Source organism: Arvicola amphibius, chromosome 6 (genome assembly GCF_903992535.2).
Source record: "Arvicola amphibius chromosome 6, mArvAmp1.2, whole genome shotgun sequence".
Classification (NCBI taxonomy): domain Eukaryota; kingdom Metazoa; phylum Chordata; class Mammalia; order Rodentia; family Cricetidae; genus Arvicola; species Arvicola amphibius.
This window is the reverse complement of record NC_052052.2, coordinates 89,352,765-89,368,358: the sequence shown is the minus strand read 5'-3', so window position 1 is coordinate 89,368,358 and position 15,594 is coordinate 89,352,765. Positions and strand designations below refer to the sequence as shown.

General features: G+C 45.4%; 1 long non-coding RNA gene across 1 annotated transcript; it reads right to left on the bottom strand.

The window, feature by feature from the left end:
* Positions 1-10,777: 10,777 nt before the first annotated feature.
* On the bottom strand, positions 10,778-13,143 carry LOC119817617. Its single transcript, XR_005285926.1, has 4 exons — positions 13,075-13,143; positions 12,832-12,958; positions 11,923-12,060; positions 10,778-11,610 (listed from the first exon to the last, which is right to left on the bottom strand). It is a non-coding gene; the product is annotated as an uncharacterized LOC119817617 (long non-coding RNA).
* Between the last annotated feature and the right edge of the window lie 2,451 nt (positions 13,144-15,594).

The following is a 15,594-nucleotide window of genomic DNA, read 5'->3' as shown; positions in this document are numbered from 1 at the left end:
CTTTCTGGTTTTACAAATACAGGATTTTTCTGTGTAGCCCTGGATGTAACAAAACTGGCTCTGTAGACCAGGCTGGCCTCAAACTCAGAGATTTGCCTGCTTCTGCTTCCCAAGTGCTGGGGTTAGAGGTGTGCACCGCCAGAGCATGGCTAACTTTTCACTCTTAAAAATAGACATTTACGAGCCATTTCTTAGCAATTGCCTCCAAGATCATTCCATGGCAGATGCTTGCCTCTAATGTTAAAAACAGACAAGGTAAAGGAAAGTAGAAAAGCCAGACTCAATGACAATCTCCCAAGTAGCCGCTCTACACCAGAGAGCCTCACGGTTCCCTTTTGGCAGAGTCTCACTGCTCACTGTTTGGCTCCATAGCTTCAGTTTTCTTACAAAAGGCCCTTTGACCTGGTGTGATACTGTGTCTGAAACACCATCACTGGAGGCTGCTGTCAGCCTGTACTCTGAAGTCAACTGCATTTCAACAGAGAAGAAAGGGAGGAATGAAGTGTAGTTAAAAGTTACTAAACTCAAATTTCTGTTTAAAGATGGAAAGCTGGGGGCTGGAGAGATGGCTCAGTGGTTAAGAGCACTGGCTGCTCTTCTAGAGGATCCGAGTTTGATTCCCAGCACCCGCATGGTGACTTACAGCCACCTGGAAGTGCAGTTCCAGGGAATCTGATACCTTCTTCTGGCCTGTGTGGTACACAAATGGTGCACACAGTGACACCCATGCATGTAAAACCCCATATGCATATAATAAAAAGGCTTTGGATTTGATCCTGCAACTTAAAAGAACACATGTACAGGTAGGCTTACACACACACACACACACAGACACACAGACACACAGACACACACACACACACACACACACACACACACACACTGGAACAGGGAAGACAGAAAGCTAAGATTTTTCAAAAAGATTAATGCAGGGGATGCAGAAAGAGCTGCGAGGGGACTGCAGAGAGAGAGCTGCAGAGAGGGCAGCATGGAGAGCTGCAGAGAGGGCTGCATGGAGGGCTGCAGAGAGGGCTGCATGGAGGGCTGCAGAGAGGGCTGCAGGGAGGGCTGCAGAGAGGGCTGCAGGGAGGACTGCAGAGAGGGCTGCAGGGAGGGCTGCAGAGAGGGCTGCAGAGAGGGCTGCAGAGAGAGCTGCAGAGATAGCTGCAGAGAGGGTTGCAGAGAGAGCTGCAGAGGGGACTGCAGAGATAGCTGCAGAGAGGGTTGCAGAGAGAGCTGCAGAGAGGATTGCAGAGAGAGCTGTAGAGGGGGCTGCAGAGGGGGCTGGAGAAGAGGGCTGAGGAAGAAGCTGAGTCTTTGATCTGGTGTCCAGTGTGCTCATAAAGCCTGTGCGCGCAGTGGATCTTGACAGCTCAGCCTTGGTGAGTGGCCAGCATTCGAGGCTGGGGCACCAGAGCAAGCCCATCACAGAGGTGCCTGGTATATTCAAGGCTGCCCATGGTTCTCTGACAGGAGAGGAGAACTCAGGGAAGAGAGGCCAACAGGAAGGAGAGAGGCTGGCAGGGCAGGAAAGGTCTTCTACATTATACCATGTTTAGATTTTTGGTTCTCTGCCATTTCATAGGGTCTAAGGAACTTTCCACGAATTCAGGTGGGAAACTCTGAGGCTTTGCTGGGGAAGTGTGTCTCTTTTACACTTTCCTTAAGAAAGTACTTAAAACCCTCTACACATATAAAAGCCAATCTTGGCTTGCAGGTAGGATTTGGTCCACTGTTGGCCACTGGAGTTAGTGGAGGCTCTGAGGGCTTTGAGGCAGGAAATGGCAGCATGTCTTCCCAGGGCACTGGGGACACTGGACATTGGACATGTAACTCTTGATTTTACACTAGTCTTGGGCCCTTGTGGTCAGATCTGAGGGTTGGAAAGATCACTCTGGTGGCACGTGAGTTAGGTAAGATGGGACATCTAGAAAGCTATATTGACACTCCAGAGAATACAATAAGGGTGCCAGTAATCAAGACTGAAGTCCTTTGTGTAGTATTGAGAAACAAGTGAGTAAGACTTTGTTGGTGTGATGGTTTTGCTTCTTTCTGCCCCACCAACTCCAGGGGACATTCTTGACATCTATTTGGTATGGGGCTACCAAGCGGCAGAAGGATGTTTAATCGCCGGGGTCTCTGTCCAGGTTTAACTGCACCCTAGTAAAAAAACCTAAGTACCCTGAGCAGAACTCATTTATCCCAGAGTCTCAGCCTGCCACCTTCTGCCTCCAGCTACGGCAGCCCTAGGGTCAAGTCCAACGTTCCGTTTTACTAGTCTGCACTAATGTCTGCCGTCTCTCTTGCCTTTGGGACCAGTCTTATTTGCCCTTTAGTGGAAGCATTTCCACAGAACACTTAACTGCAACCTCCAGCTTCAGGCCTGGGGACTTCTAACTTTGTACTAAGGCTACTAACTGCTGGAGTCTGTGGAGGTGTCGCTCGTTTCTTTGGTTGACAGACAAGCAGAGTGTCCTAGGTGAGGGTGGCAAAGTGTTTGCCTAATGTACATGAGGTCCTGGGTTCTTCCATCTCTAGTGCTAAAAATAGAAAAAAAAAAGAAAAGGAAAAAAGAATAGAAAAAGAGAAGTCTCCTGTTTCAGGCATAGAGGACAGTGGGCGACAGGAGGACTGGGGGCAGGTTTTACTTCACTTCTCAGCCTCAACTTGGGCTGATTACATCTTTCTTTCGGTGGGAAAAGGCTGCTTTCCCGCAGACAATGAACCTGTCTCTCTCTGGATGTTTTTGTCACTTAGACACTTAGGTTTCTTATGCTATCTACTGACTCAGCTCCCTTTTATCCCAGGGCCACCACCAGGTCCTTATCTGAGCTCTGCTCCTCTGTAACTGCCCCTTTCAACTGTTTAGGGTTATCTTTCTCCCCCGGGATGTGAACACTTTTTTTTTAATGCTTGTTTGCAGTTCCCAAGCTAGAAATTGTGCCTATCCCCACCCCCTTAAGTTTATTTAAAACTTTGATTCCTCCAAATACTTTAATATAACTTCTTAAGTTAATTTCTTTTTCTTTTTTTTTTTTAAATTAGCTTACAGAGTGACAGATTTCCTTAAAGCATTTCCACACAGGTTTGGTTTTGATGACCCTCCCCTGATCCTTGCCTCTTGCCCATCTCTCTGGCACCCTTATTTTACCCTTTCACCTCTGATAACCCCCCTTCACTATCTGACACTGGCCCCTTTCACATTCTCTGTCTAGACACATACTCACTTCTGTATGGATACCCATACATTTAGAAGCTAGGATCTACACAGGGGATGGAACATGTGGTATTTGTCTTTCTGAATCTGGCTTACCTCAGTGTAATATCTTTTAGTTCTATCTATTTCTGTGAAAAATCCATAATTTCATTTGTCTTTATGGTTGGATAAAATTCCGTGGTGTGTACTCTGTTTTCATTATCCACCCATCTGGTGGTGGCCATGAATGCTGATGTGGTTTCTTTGCTGTTGTTCATAAAGCAGCGATAAACCCGGATGTCCAAGGGGCTCCTTAGGTGCACAGCCATGCACAGGAGAGGTACAGCTGGGCAGATTGTAGTTTTAGTTTCAGTTTTTTGAGAAACCTTTGCATTGATTTCCACTATGACTGCCCTGGTTTACAGTCCACCAACAGCCAATACATGTTCTTCTTTCTCCACATCCTTGCCAGAATTTGCACACCTATGTGCATATGAGCAGCGTGGATTGGGCTTGGGAATGAGTGATAATAAAAAAGGAGCAGGTGAAGGTGGGAGAGCTGCTTTCCACAGGAGCCTAGCGGCTGCTATCTAACATCTGGAGCATGTGGCTGGAGCGGGTGAAAGGAAGGCAGGGAAGTAAATAAGAAGACTTGAGCAGAGTGGCTCCAACTCAACACTGAACTCATGTGCTTGAAGTGTGGCCGCCATCCTTCTGAGACTCCTGGGGCTAAGAGTGGTTTGGGATGAAGTGGATAGAGTCTAGCGTCAGAGTGCTTGGGCTTCATCTCAACAGTAGATGTGGAAGATGGGGAAGTGGATGGATGGCTCTAGGTTCCAGTTTTCCCATTTGGGCAGTGTGGAGGGTTGTTGGGGGGAAGTGCATTCCAATCATCCTGTTATTTTGAGTATGAAATGAATTAAGTCAACTGCATCTTCTAGAGTAGAACACAGTATGTCGTGAGAGTGGTGTATTTTCAGAGGTTATATATAGCCATGTTTCCCCCGGTATTTACCTGTGGGTTCTTTCCTGTCTTTAGCTGGTGGTTTAGCCATCATATTAAAACGTCAGCCTGTGCTGCGTGCGCTTCAACCGTGTCCTTCTCATTACTGCTCCCTTGAAGAACTGGAGTCTACAGCTGAGGGTCTGTGGCTGGGAACCACTCTCAAACACCTAACTTGGAACAAGAGCAACTAGGATCAGACTGGAGCCTTCCCAGAGGCCTCTTTGTGAATACACCACACTTGTCAGTATATATTGACTGTTTGTCCAAATCCTTTTTCTTCATAACATTTAAAGTTCTCATTGCCTTTGATGTTTTAGAACGTCAGCAGAAAATCCATGAGCCACCATCCTGCCTTGACTCTGAGCTGTAACCACAGCATGAGATTTGGGTTGAAGCAAGAATAAGGAGTATTGAAGGAGGAAGTTGATCATGGAGAGTGACCTGTAGGAATCCAGAGGGAACAAAGGTTAAGGAACCCAAGAGATTTGTTAGAACATTCATGAACCACAGGTCCTCAAAATGCCCAGTAACCAGGGAGCTGTCTAAGTACATCAAAACCATCACAACCCAAGAGAATTTGCTCTGGGCCCAGCTCTCCCCATTGCAGTCACTGGTAATCCTAAGGGGCTCATTATTTAGGCTTGGGGGTGAGCAGGTTGATTGTGGTCAGCCAGTCCTCTGCATGCAGCAGGGACAGAAGGAAAAGTACTGTCAGTGTCCTAGAGTTGATCTCTAAAGTGAAGGCTGCACATATGGCTCTCCCAGCTCAAGCCAGAGTGGCCTCAAGATGGAAACTGGGGACTTGCAAAGTCTGAGGGTCTGTGCCTGGGAGTTCTGTAACTTGTTCAAGTGAGGAGCAGTGGCTTCCCTGTGTTCACTGACTTGGGAGGCCCAATGTGGCCAGCAGGAGTTCACCCTGCAGCTCTGTGAGATCCAGGTGAAAGTTTTGTGGTTCTTTAAGATGTTTAAGATGTTTCAGAGAGAGTGCTGAGGTCCCATTTAATATCCAGGGGTTCCCTTCCCCTCGACTTCTCTTTCTTAGCTGTTCTCTCCTTTCTCATCCCTTCCCATTCCCTTTTACTCTTCCCTTCCCTTCTCTTCCCATCCCTTTCTGTAGAGCCAGTCTTACGTAGCGCAGGTTGTCCCCACACTTGTCATGTACTCAGAGATGACCTTGGGCTCCCCATCCTCTGGTTTCTACCTACAAATGATGGATTTTTGTTTTTTGCTACTTGACCTAGTCTCCTTGTATAGCCTAGGATAGCTTTAAACTTTTGACTTAGTGATTCTCCTTTTTAGTCTTATGAGTAGCTGGGACTTTATGGGTGTCCCATAATTTGAAACAATTATCTATCAGAACTGTAACTTTCCAGTAGGAGGATTTTAGAGACTATCAAATCTGTCAGTTCTGTAGATGGAAACAGGCCCCAGAAAGATCAAATTATGGAGCCAAGGTCACTCATTTCACAGTTCCAGGACAACTCTAGATGACCTACCTTCCAACTGCCCCCTTCTCCTTCAGAGATGCTACAATACCAATGCTTAGGCTGCCCCTGTTTCCTGGATGACACATTTCTCTTGTTCTCACCACGAGTCCATCAGGCCTGCTGCTATGCCTGACTTCAGGCAGCCTACTCTTCTTTAGCTGCTGGGTCTTGCATTAGCTGTATGGAGCAGCCTCTCTGAGTTTATTAGGCAGTTGAAGCACTAGAACCATTCTTTTTCCTAAATCGAGCTTTTTAAGATGAGAAAAAACAATGGATAAAAGCTCTGTGCTTCGAGGTCTGGTTCTTTAGAGTGACCCAGCCCTCCTAGATGTGTCTCAGATGTGCTTCCGGGGTGATCGTGGAGATAAGATCCTGTTACAGCTTGATTTTGGGATGTCCCCCACAAGCTGTGTTGTCAGTTGATGGTAACGCTTTGGGAGGTTGTGTGCCTTTAGGAGATGGGGTCCAGATGGAAGTGGATTTATGGGGGCTGGGCCTTGAGGGTTGTAGGAGCTTGATCTCTGATACTGTTGGTCAAGTGTGAACTAGGGGCATGTGCTTCCACTGCCATGGATGGAGTTGCTCCAGTTGTCTCCCGAATCTTGAGACACAACTGAATCCACCCGTATGTTGTGTCTGTCCGATATTTTGTGCAAGCAATGTAAGAAGAACTAATACAAATGTCAATTCTCTTCCTTTTAAAAATAAAAATGTATATGGGGTATAAGGTGGCCTTGAGACTTTCAGTCTTCACTGCGTGCTGTGTATCCCACACCATCTCAGGGTCTGTATGCGAAATTTAAATGCAGGCTGCCAGCTTTGCTTTGACACCTTCCCCATCTCCTGCCTCATCTTCAAGGGCACCCTCTTCCACAAGATTCTCTGCCTAGTGCTGATCTCATTTTCTCTTCTGCCTTTGGTGAAACAAACAGTAGGCAGCAGGTCTAGCGAAGTAGGCTGAGGCAATGATTTGTTTTGTGTTGTGGACAGGGGATTGTGCCATCCTAAGCATGCAGACTCATGTGTTTCATTGGATGAGTGATGGCCTAGCATGCATGACACTCTGGGTTTCATCTTCAGCAACCCATTAACTGAGCATAATGATGTATGCTTCTAACGCCTGAACTCAGAAGATGGAGGCAGGAGGATTAGAATTTCAAGATTGCTTTCAGCCATACTGCAAGTTTGAGGCCAGCCTAGTCTACACTGTGAGTTCCAGGACAGCCAGGGCTACACAGAGAAACCCTGTCTCGAAAAACAAACCAAACAAGCAAATGAGCAAACAAAGAAAACCACAAGCAAAGATTGGCAGTTCTGCAGACTCACCCCAATGCTTCTGCTGTCTGTCCTCGGCACCCTAAAACATTTGTGCACGTTTAATAATTTCTTTAAGAGGGCTGGAGAGATGGCTCAATGGTTAAGAGCATTGCCTGCTCTTCCAAAGGTTCTGAGTTCAATTCCCAGCAACCACATGGTGGCTCACAACCATCTGCAATGAGGTCTGGTGCCCTCTTCTGGCCTTCAGGCATACACACAGACAGAATATTGTATCCATAATAAATAAATAAATATTAAAAAAATAATTTCTTTAAGAGGATTTATTTTGTTTTAAATGATATATGTATATGTGTGTATGTGCACTGGGGTAGCAGGCAGCTTTGGGTAGCAGGATAGGAGGTACCAGGAACCGAACTCCAGACTTCTGTTAGAGCAGAGCACTCTTAACTGTGGAGCCGCCTCTATCACATCCCTCTATCACAGCTTTGGATGGGGAACCTGACCAGAGCCTTGGGCGGGTAGGAGCGGCTCCTGGGATGCAGAGGTGCGGGAGAAACCAGCTGAAAGCCTTATGAATGGATTTCAGGCTACTTCCAGAAACACACATTCAAGATGCCACTTTTTGCTGAAAAATGAGTAAATATAGCATGTGGGGAAAGGAACAAAGCACTCAGGAGCGAGCGTCCCCATTGGCAGAGAGGCGGAATGCATGTGCGCCTGGAGCCTTTTAGAAACCCAGAAACAAGGGGCGCTTTGTTAGGGATGAGGAACACTCGGACGCTCTGCGCACCAGCCTGCCGCAGCCCCGCTCTGTCCCGAAGGCTTTATTTACAGGACTTAAAAAAATTTCTCACATTAACTTGATTTTTATATTAGATTTCAGATTCATGGCCAAAGCACACATCCTGGAGGAATAGTTACCTTTCTTTACTTAAAATACGGGGGACAACAGTATACCCGCGGAATCTCGTATTTATAAAGTGACATTTCCACATCTGCCTTGTGAATTTCCTTCTTAGTCAAGTGGCCATAAAAAAGAGGAAGATAAAAACAAATGAAAAGAAATGGCTGTAATTTAAGTAAAGAATAACTTCCTTTTTATTAGGCTTAGATCGAAACCAGGTATCATATTTATACAAACACTGGAAAAATATCTAACCTATTCATACAGGTTAAGTAACTAAGCGATAAGCTTTGTAGGTAAAGTGTGTTTAAATGCTCCCATTAAAGTCAAAGAGTGCCGGGCTTTTCCACTTGGCAAATACATACCATTAGGAGGCTGGAAAGGAAGGCTGAGCACAGAAAGAATTTCCGGCAAACAAACTCGGCTATTCATTGAAGAGATTGTGGCTACTTTATGTTACAGGGGGTGAGGAAAGTCAAAACGTCAAAATAACAAGGCTCAGATGTGAGTGGGCTTTGTTTTTTGTTTTTGTCTTTTTGTTTTGTTTTGTTTTTTTGAGACAGGGTTTTTCTGTATAGTCCTGGCTGTTTTGAAACTTGCTGTGTAGGCCAGGCTGTCCCAGAACTCAGAGATCCGCCTGCTTCTGCCTCTCGAGAGTTCTGTTATAGGTGCGTGCCACCACTCCCTGGCAGATGGGAGTGGTAAGATACAATTTAGTTTTCTCTAAAGTCAAGACGCTTTTGCTCAGCAGCTGACTGACCAAATTTGAGGGGCATGGTAGTTTGCCGGGGGTCCTTATTAAAGATCTGCAGAGACTGGAGAGATGGCTTAGAGACTAAGAGCCCTTGTTTTTCTTGCAGAGGACCTGGGTTCAATTCCCAGCACAAACATGGCGGCTCAGAACTGTCTATAGCCCCAGTTCTCTTCTGATCTCCTTGAGCACCAGGCATGTACATAATGCACATACATACATGTGAGCAAAACACTCACATATATAAACTAAAAATAAGTAAATCTAAAACCAAAAAAAGAAGATTCAAATTGATCAGCGGAGAAGGTTGGGAGATGTGGATGTGTAGATCTCTCTGAGCCTGGGAACCTGTTTACAAGGAGAGAGCCAAGGAAACAATGCATTCACAGATTTCCTTTTTGAATAGAATGAGTTCAGTTTAGTTTTCAAACAAAGACCTAAGACCCATTCCTCCCAAACAAAAACCAAGCAAAACAGGCAATGGGCAATGCTGGTGACCGCCATAGAAAAGCAGACTGCAGAACTACTATGGGGCCCTGAAAGCTTGTTCCCACCGTAGCTTCCAGCCCTTTCAACTGGAAACTATGTTTAGTACAGCTCACTTCAATATGCCAAGAACTATAGAGGTCATCATCTTTATTTTTGTTTCTTTGGGAAGGCAGATAGTGTGTATTGTGTGTCTATTTTTAAAGCCTTTGGCTTTAGTTTTTTCAATAAAGAAAAATACTCACAAAATAGATCAGATAATAAAAATACAGAATTGAGAATGAAAACCACATGTGACTCCAGCCAGAGGCAACCACTGTCACCTTTGGTGTCTGCCCACTGCAAAGTTTCTGTTCTTTTTGTGGGGGTGAGTGTGCAGGGATTTGAACACAGGCGCTCACACTACACATTTTATTCTTATTAAATGAATGACTTCCTGCTACACAGGTTGTTTGAAAGTCTGCTTTTGGTCACTTGAATAAGTTGTATATTTATTTTTTGGCCTTTGGTTTTAGTTTGAGTGTTTTTATTTTTGCTTGTTTCTGGATCAGGCTCACCTCAGACACACCATGCAGCCGAGGGTAATTCTGAACTTCCGGTCCTCTCGCCTCCACCACCCCAGTGCGAGAGTTCCAGCTGAGCCACTCTGCCCAACGTGTAAAGTACTGAGGGAGGTTTAGGCGAAGCTAGGCAAACACATTATCAACTGAGCTACGTCCACAGTCTCTTATGCTGAATTTACTATTGTTGATGTGGCGCACTTCTTTCCATTATTTATTTAATTTTTTAATTTGTATTTTTTTGTTTTTTCAAGATAGGGTTTCTCTGTGTAGCAATTCTAGTTGTACTGGAACTAGCTCTTGTAGACCAGGCTGGCCTTGAATTCACAGAGATCCACCTGCCTCTGCCTCCCGATCACTGGGATTAAAGGCGTGCGCCACCACTGCTCCATCTGAACTCTTTTTGTTTTCTTTCCATTTTTAAAATGTGACATTTTAGCAGCCATATGCATTCCATTAGCTCAAAAATAGTAAAATTAATTTAATCAATTCCCTATTGATTAAACATAAATAATACTATATTAAATATAGTAAAATATAAACAAAACTATATTAAATGTTAGGGAAACATTATTTTACACTCATATGAATTTTTAAGGATTCATTTTTAAGTTAAATATTTACATTATGGAACATGCATGCAAACATTTATTTATTATATATGCATGTATATTGATATTTGAATGTGATTTAGAAATTATTAATCCATTTGTTTTGCATATGTTTCCATGTGTTGTCAGACTTGGTAACAAGAGACTTCATTTGCTGAACTGCTTATATGTAGGCTGTTTTTATACAATTACACACTATACAACTGTGGAGATGAATTCTGAAAGAGAAAGCACCAGGCAATTGAGCTGCAGGAACACAGCAGAGCGGGCTGATGGGAGCACGGCAGAGTGGGCAGACAGGAGCACCGCAGAGCAGGCAGACAGACAGAAGCATGGCAGAGCAGGCTGGCAGAAACTAAGGCTGCTAATATCATCCTGCAATATAGTGCGATAGGCCCACGGTTGTACACACTGTGTGCAAGCAAAACGTGTGTGTGTGTGTGTGGCCATTGTTTTATGTTCTATTGTTTATGTTTTATTGTTCTATCTCAGAGAAAAAAAGCTTTACTTCCGGGTTTCTCTGTGAAGGTAATTCAGGAAAAACTTAGCATTTGAGTCAACAGACTGAGTAAAGATCTTCCTTGGCTGCTGTCATTGAGCTTCCAATTCTTTGAAGAGTAAAAGAGCAGAGGAAGGGCCTGAGTTTGAACCCCTTGTAAAACTGGACGCAGCAGCCTGCATCTGTAATCCCAACACTCCTACAGCTGGATAGCAGTCTAGATACGAGAATCCATGAAGCACCGAAACCAGCTAGCCTGTTGTATGAAACAGCGTGTAGTGATATGCATGTGTCTATATGTGTGTGTGTGGGCGCGCATGCACACACACACACACACACACACACACACAGACACACACACTTTAAAAGTCAGAGAAAGCAAGAATCTCCCTTCTCTCCTAAAGCTGGTACACATCCTCCTTTGCCATTGAAACATCAAAGCCCAAGTCCTCTGGTCCCCTCTGCTCTACAACCCACTCTGCTTCTCCCACCGTCCAGCCCTTTTCCGGGACTTTGGTTCTAGCCTGGGGTTCACCACTGGCTTCTGGGACCTCTGGCCTTGGCATGTGAGTCCTACCACTGGAGACTCTGGATCTCCAGCTTGCAAATGGCTGTCATGGGGCTTCCAGCCTCCATGTCATGTGAGCTGATTCCATAATACATCCTTTCTTTCCTACCACTGTGGATGGTATTGCTTCTGATTTTCTTGACTATCCAGACAAACACAAGCCACGGTCAACTTTCCCATTAGGAAGGTCTAATAAATTTACCTACATTCACAGATGGGGAATTTTTGTTTCATCTCGGCAGTCTTGACCAAGTTCTTGTCAGTCTGAAGGTAAAAGGGAACACATGGATTTAGTATCCATTTCTGTGGTTAGTGACATCAAAATGCTTTTAAATGTATGGTCATTGGTACTTCTTATACCAGTTGCTTTTACCTGCCCTGTAGATATCTGAGCTTTATATGCCACAAACACAAAATCAACAGTAGGGAGGTGGTTCAGGGACAAGAGCGCTTGCTGTGCAAATCTGAGGACCTGAGTTCAAATCTCCAGCACCCAGGTAGAAGTGGGGTATGGCCTGAACTACCTATAACCCCAGCACTGTGCAGAGCAGAGACAGGAGGATCACTGAGACTTACTGGCTGTCGTCAGCCGAGCTCCACAGTCAGGTTTGGTGAGAGAACCATTCTCAAGGGAATAAGATGGAGAGGGGAAGAGTGGGACACTGGACATCTTCCTTTGGCTTCTGTGCTAGTGTACAGGCACCTTTCCATTTCCTGCAACATAGGAACATTACACACCCACCCCCACACCCACCCCCACCACACGTACACATGCATGCACATGCATACTTGTGCATACTCACACGCACAAAACAAACAAACCAATCAAGCAAAAAGCTTGCATTACAACCCTATCCATGCAGCTGCCCTAGGTAAAGACCTCTAAGATGTCTAACTTTTCTGGGCTTCTGCATCCACTCTGTAGATCAATTTCTTTCTTCCATTTCCTTAGCCGCTGGTCAAGGGCAGGCTTCATTTCAGTAGGCTCCTGACTGCTAGCAAAAGGCTGTAAGCAGCTTGCATTTTGTAAAGTCTGAGTTGAGTCTCTCCAATTTCTTACCAGACGTAACTTACTCATTTTTGTATTATCAGCTCCCGATTTCTAACCAAACACACACGCCGGGTACTTGGTTAGCAAACGGCGACGTTGGCTTTACTGTTTCTCGTCTATCTCCTCTCCACAGACTTTTATACCCTCACCATAACTGCCACACCGAAACACTGTCAGAGTGCCAGAGTCACTCTGCTCTTCACTGTGGCTGGAACTGTTAAAGCACGGGGCTTTCACCTCTGCACTGTGGCGTTCACGGCAGAGAAACCTGTCAAGCGGCAGCTGTTCTTTGCTTTGCAGGTGCTCTGTGACTCCCTGGGCTCCTCCTCACCAAGGTCAGAACCACTCTCCTCCCCTTCTCTACGCCCTGGCGATGCCCACCACATATGCAAATCTACAGACGCCATTACCCTATTCCACTGAGGGTAACTCACCCCAAGTAGAGGACCACAGGCCTACAGAAAAATGTAAGAAAAGAAGTTATGATGTCTTCTATGATCTTGTCCAGGCCGCCTTTCCAGCACTCTTGATTACGTTAGAAAAGAACATGGGGGCTTGATTCTGAAAAGAGATAACATGTTGTAATTAAAACAAAAGAAAACAAAACAATCCCCCCTGCCTGCCATTTAGATTTCCTAGGAAACAAGAGTAATAGTGAGAAAGAGAAAAATATCCACCCCGTGGAAGTTCTGGCCACTTTTTCCTGTGTTGGGATTTTGTACTTTGGAAATGAATTGTCCCTGGCTGCCGAGTTGCCAAGATCAACAGGAATCCAGCAGGGATGTACCTTTGATGTCTCTTGTGCTTATTAACTGGAATGGGGTGAGAATGGAAGTCTTTCTGCAGGAGACATCCAGAGGATGTGAGCGCGCATGACAGGCCCTAAACAGGTCACACTCACCTCGTTGAGGCTGAGCAGAATCAGGGTCAGAAACATGAACACAACGGGAATGTTTCTGGTCATTTTTTCCCCTCAAATCCACCAGAAGGTTCATGGGGATTTTTCTGACAAACTCTGCCTATGTACAGCATCTACAAGACAAGAGAACATTTATGTTACATTTTCTTTTTCCTTCCCACTAGTCGCTCTGACAATCCCAAGCCCCACTTTCTCCTCTGCTCGACTGACATCTGAGAAGGAGACCACAAGTACGTACCATTTTATAGGCTGGCCTGATTGAAACCAGCTCTGCCTAGAGACCCCATCATGAAAGAGACACACGGTTTTTGTCAGGAGACTGGCTACTAGCAAGAAAAGGTTTTGATGCTATTGCTAGTGAGAAATTAGTAACTAGATCCTTGGTCCACTTTGCGCCAACTTTATAATTATACTGCCCCAGTGGTAAACCAGACCTTTGAGCCAAGGGTAATTTAGAAACTTTAGCTTCGACATTCTCCTTTTCCTTTAATGTTCATCTCTGCTGCCTTTCCATCTTCATTCAAACATATAATTTTCCTCCATTCCCTCCTCATCCTGGTTCCTTGTTTCTCACAGGAAGAATGCTTCCCCTCACTTCTAGACATGGTGGGCAACAATCAAGGTTGTGTATACATGGACCTAATTCTAGGCCAAGCTGACACTCTGCAAGAGTGCCACCAGTGTGGGTTCATGGCGTGACCTCAAGGCTGGGACAGGAACACATGGCCTTATATTGTGTCCAGGCCGCCTGTGTGTGTGGGAGAATTAGTCTTTCTCCTTAGTAGAGGAGCACGTGGGTGATTATTTTCTCAGACACTGGAGTTCTTCCGCGATTCTATATAACCCTTTTCAGAAGTCTTCTAAATAGAAATATTTATTAAATATTAAAAATGAAAAACAGGTTTTCCCTAATGAGAATGTTCTAGTTTCTTAGTAAGCAGGCATGCAATCAAAATACTTGGGAGGCTGAAGAAGGGTTAGCAAAGACTCCAGGCGAGCCTGGGCTACACAGCAAGAGCCTGCCCATGCAGAAAATCTCAAAAGCAGAAAGGTAGGAAGAAAGAAGGGAAGGAGGGAGGGAGGGAAGGAGGGAGGGAAAAAGAGGGAGGGGAAAGAGAATATTCTAGTCTTGCCTTGCATTTGCATCGGTTCTCCCTGCCCTATTGTCTTCCTTTGCCCAGCTTCCCCCCCTCCATGTATTGTGTTTCCTTTCTTTAAGTGCTATATTTGGAGTATACATGAGTGTGTACATACAAATGTGTGTGTGTTCACATGAAACTCTACATACACCTTAGCATCCTACATATTCTTTCTTCCCAACCATCTGCCTTTGAGTAGACTAGTCTCCAAACCAGCCTTGCTCCCTCCCACAGTGTCTTCTTTATATTTGACCTGGCTTCCTCAGAAATACATCGATTCCTCCAAGAGGAATCTTCTCTGTCACCAAATTCCAGAAGGCCTCTCCTGTAGAGTGTGACTGTGGGACTCTCTCATTCTCCTTACCTGATGGTGTATCTCCTCCAGAACTGCTTATGTTTTTGATTCCTGTGCTGTTGTTATTGTTCTTTTGAGATAGGATCTCACTCTGCAGCCCAGGCTAAGATGTGAGCCTCTATCTCAGCCTCCCCAGTGCTGGGATTACAGTTGTGCACTCCCATGTGCTCACCCTCCCTCCCTACGCCTCTGATGGTCCCCCAGAGTCATTCAGGTTGGCCATGTGTTGCTGCCTGTGCTGCTCTAGCTCGTGAACCCTGGGTCCTCTGCAGAGGAATCGGGCTAGAGAGTGCCTGCCACATGGCCGCCCACCGTGGTGTGGAGGGAGGGCAGCCAAAGCTCCCTTTGGAGACAGCTGGTTTCCATTTCAGGAGTCTCAACATTGTGGCTTCGCTGATTGTCTTTTCACCTCGAGGTTGGTCTTACTCGTAGCTAAAACATAACTGACTATTTTCACTAAGCCCTTCAGGGTCTCTGCTTCAGCACGCTGGGCTGTGTGCCCTGGCTGTGTGTCATGTCACACAGCCACTGGAGTTCCTAAGCCACACCCTCACCTCTAGACCAAAGGAGAAACGAAGGCAGTTTTGTTAAGGGAAACTGGTTAGCAAAACTGGCTGGTGGAATTATTACTAAATGGCTTTTCAATTTGTCTCATTGCTCTGTGAGAAGCAAGCTTATTCAGCAGCTTGTCAGAGTGCAGTCCCCTGTCCAGAGATAAAGCCAAATCCACAGGATTCCTGTGAATGGTGAGGTTTGGAGGCTGGACCTTCAGTACAAACTGCAG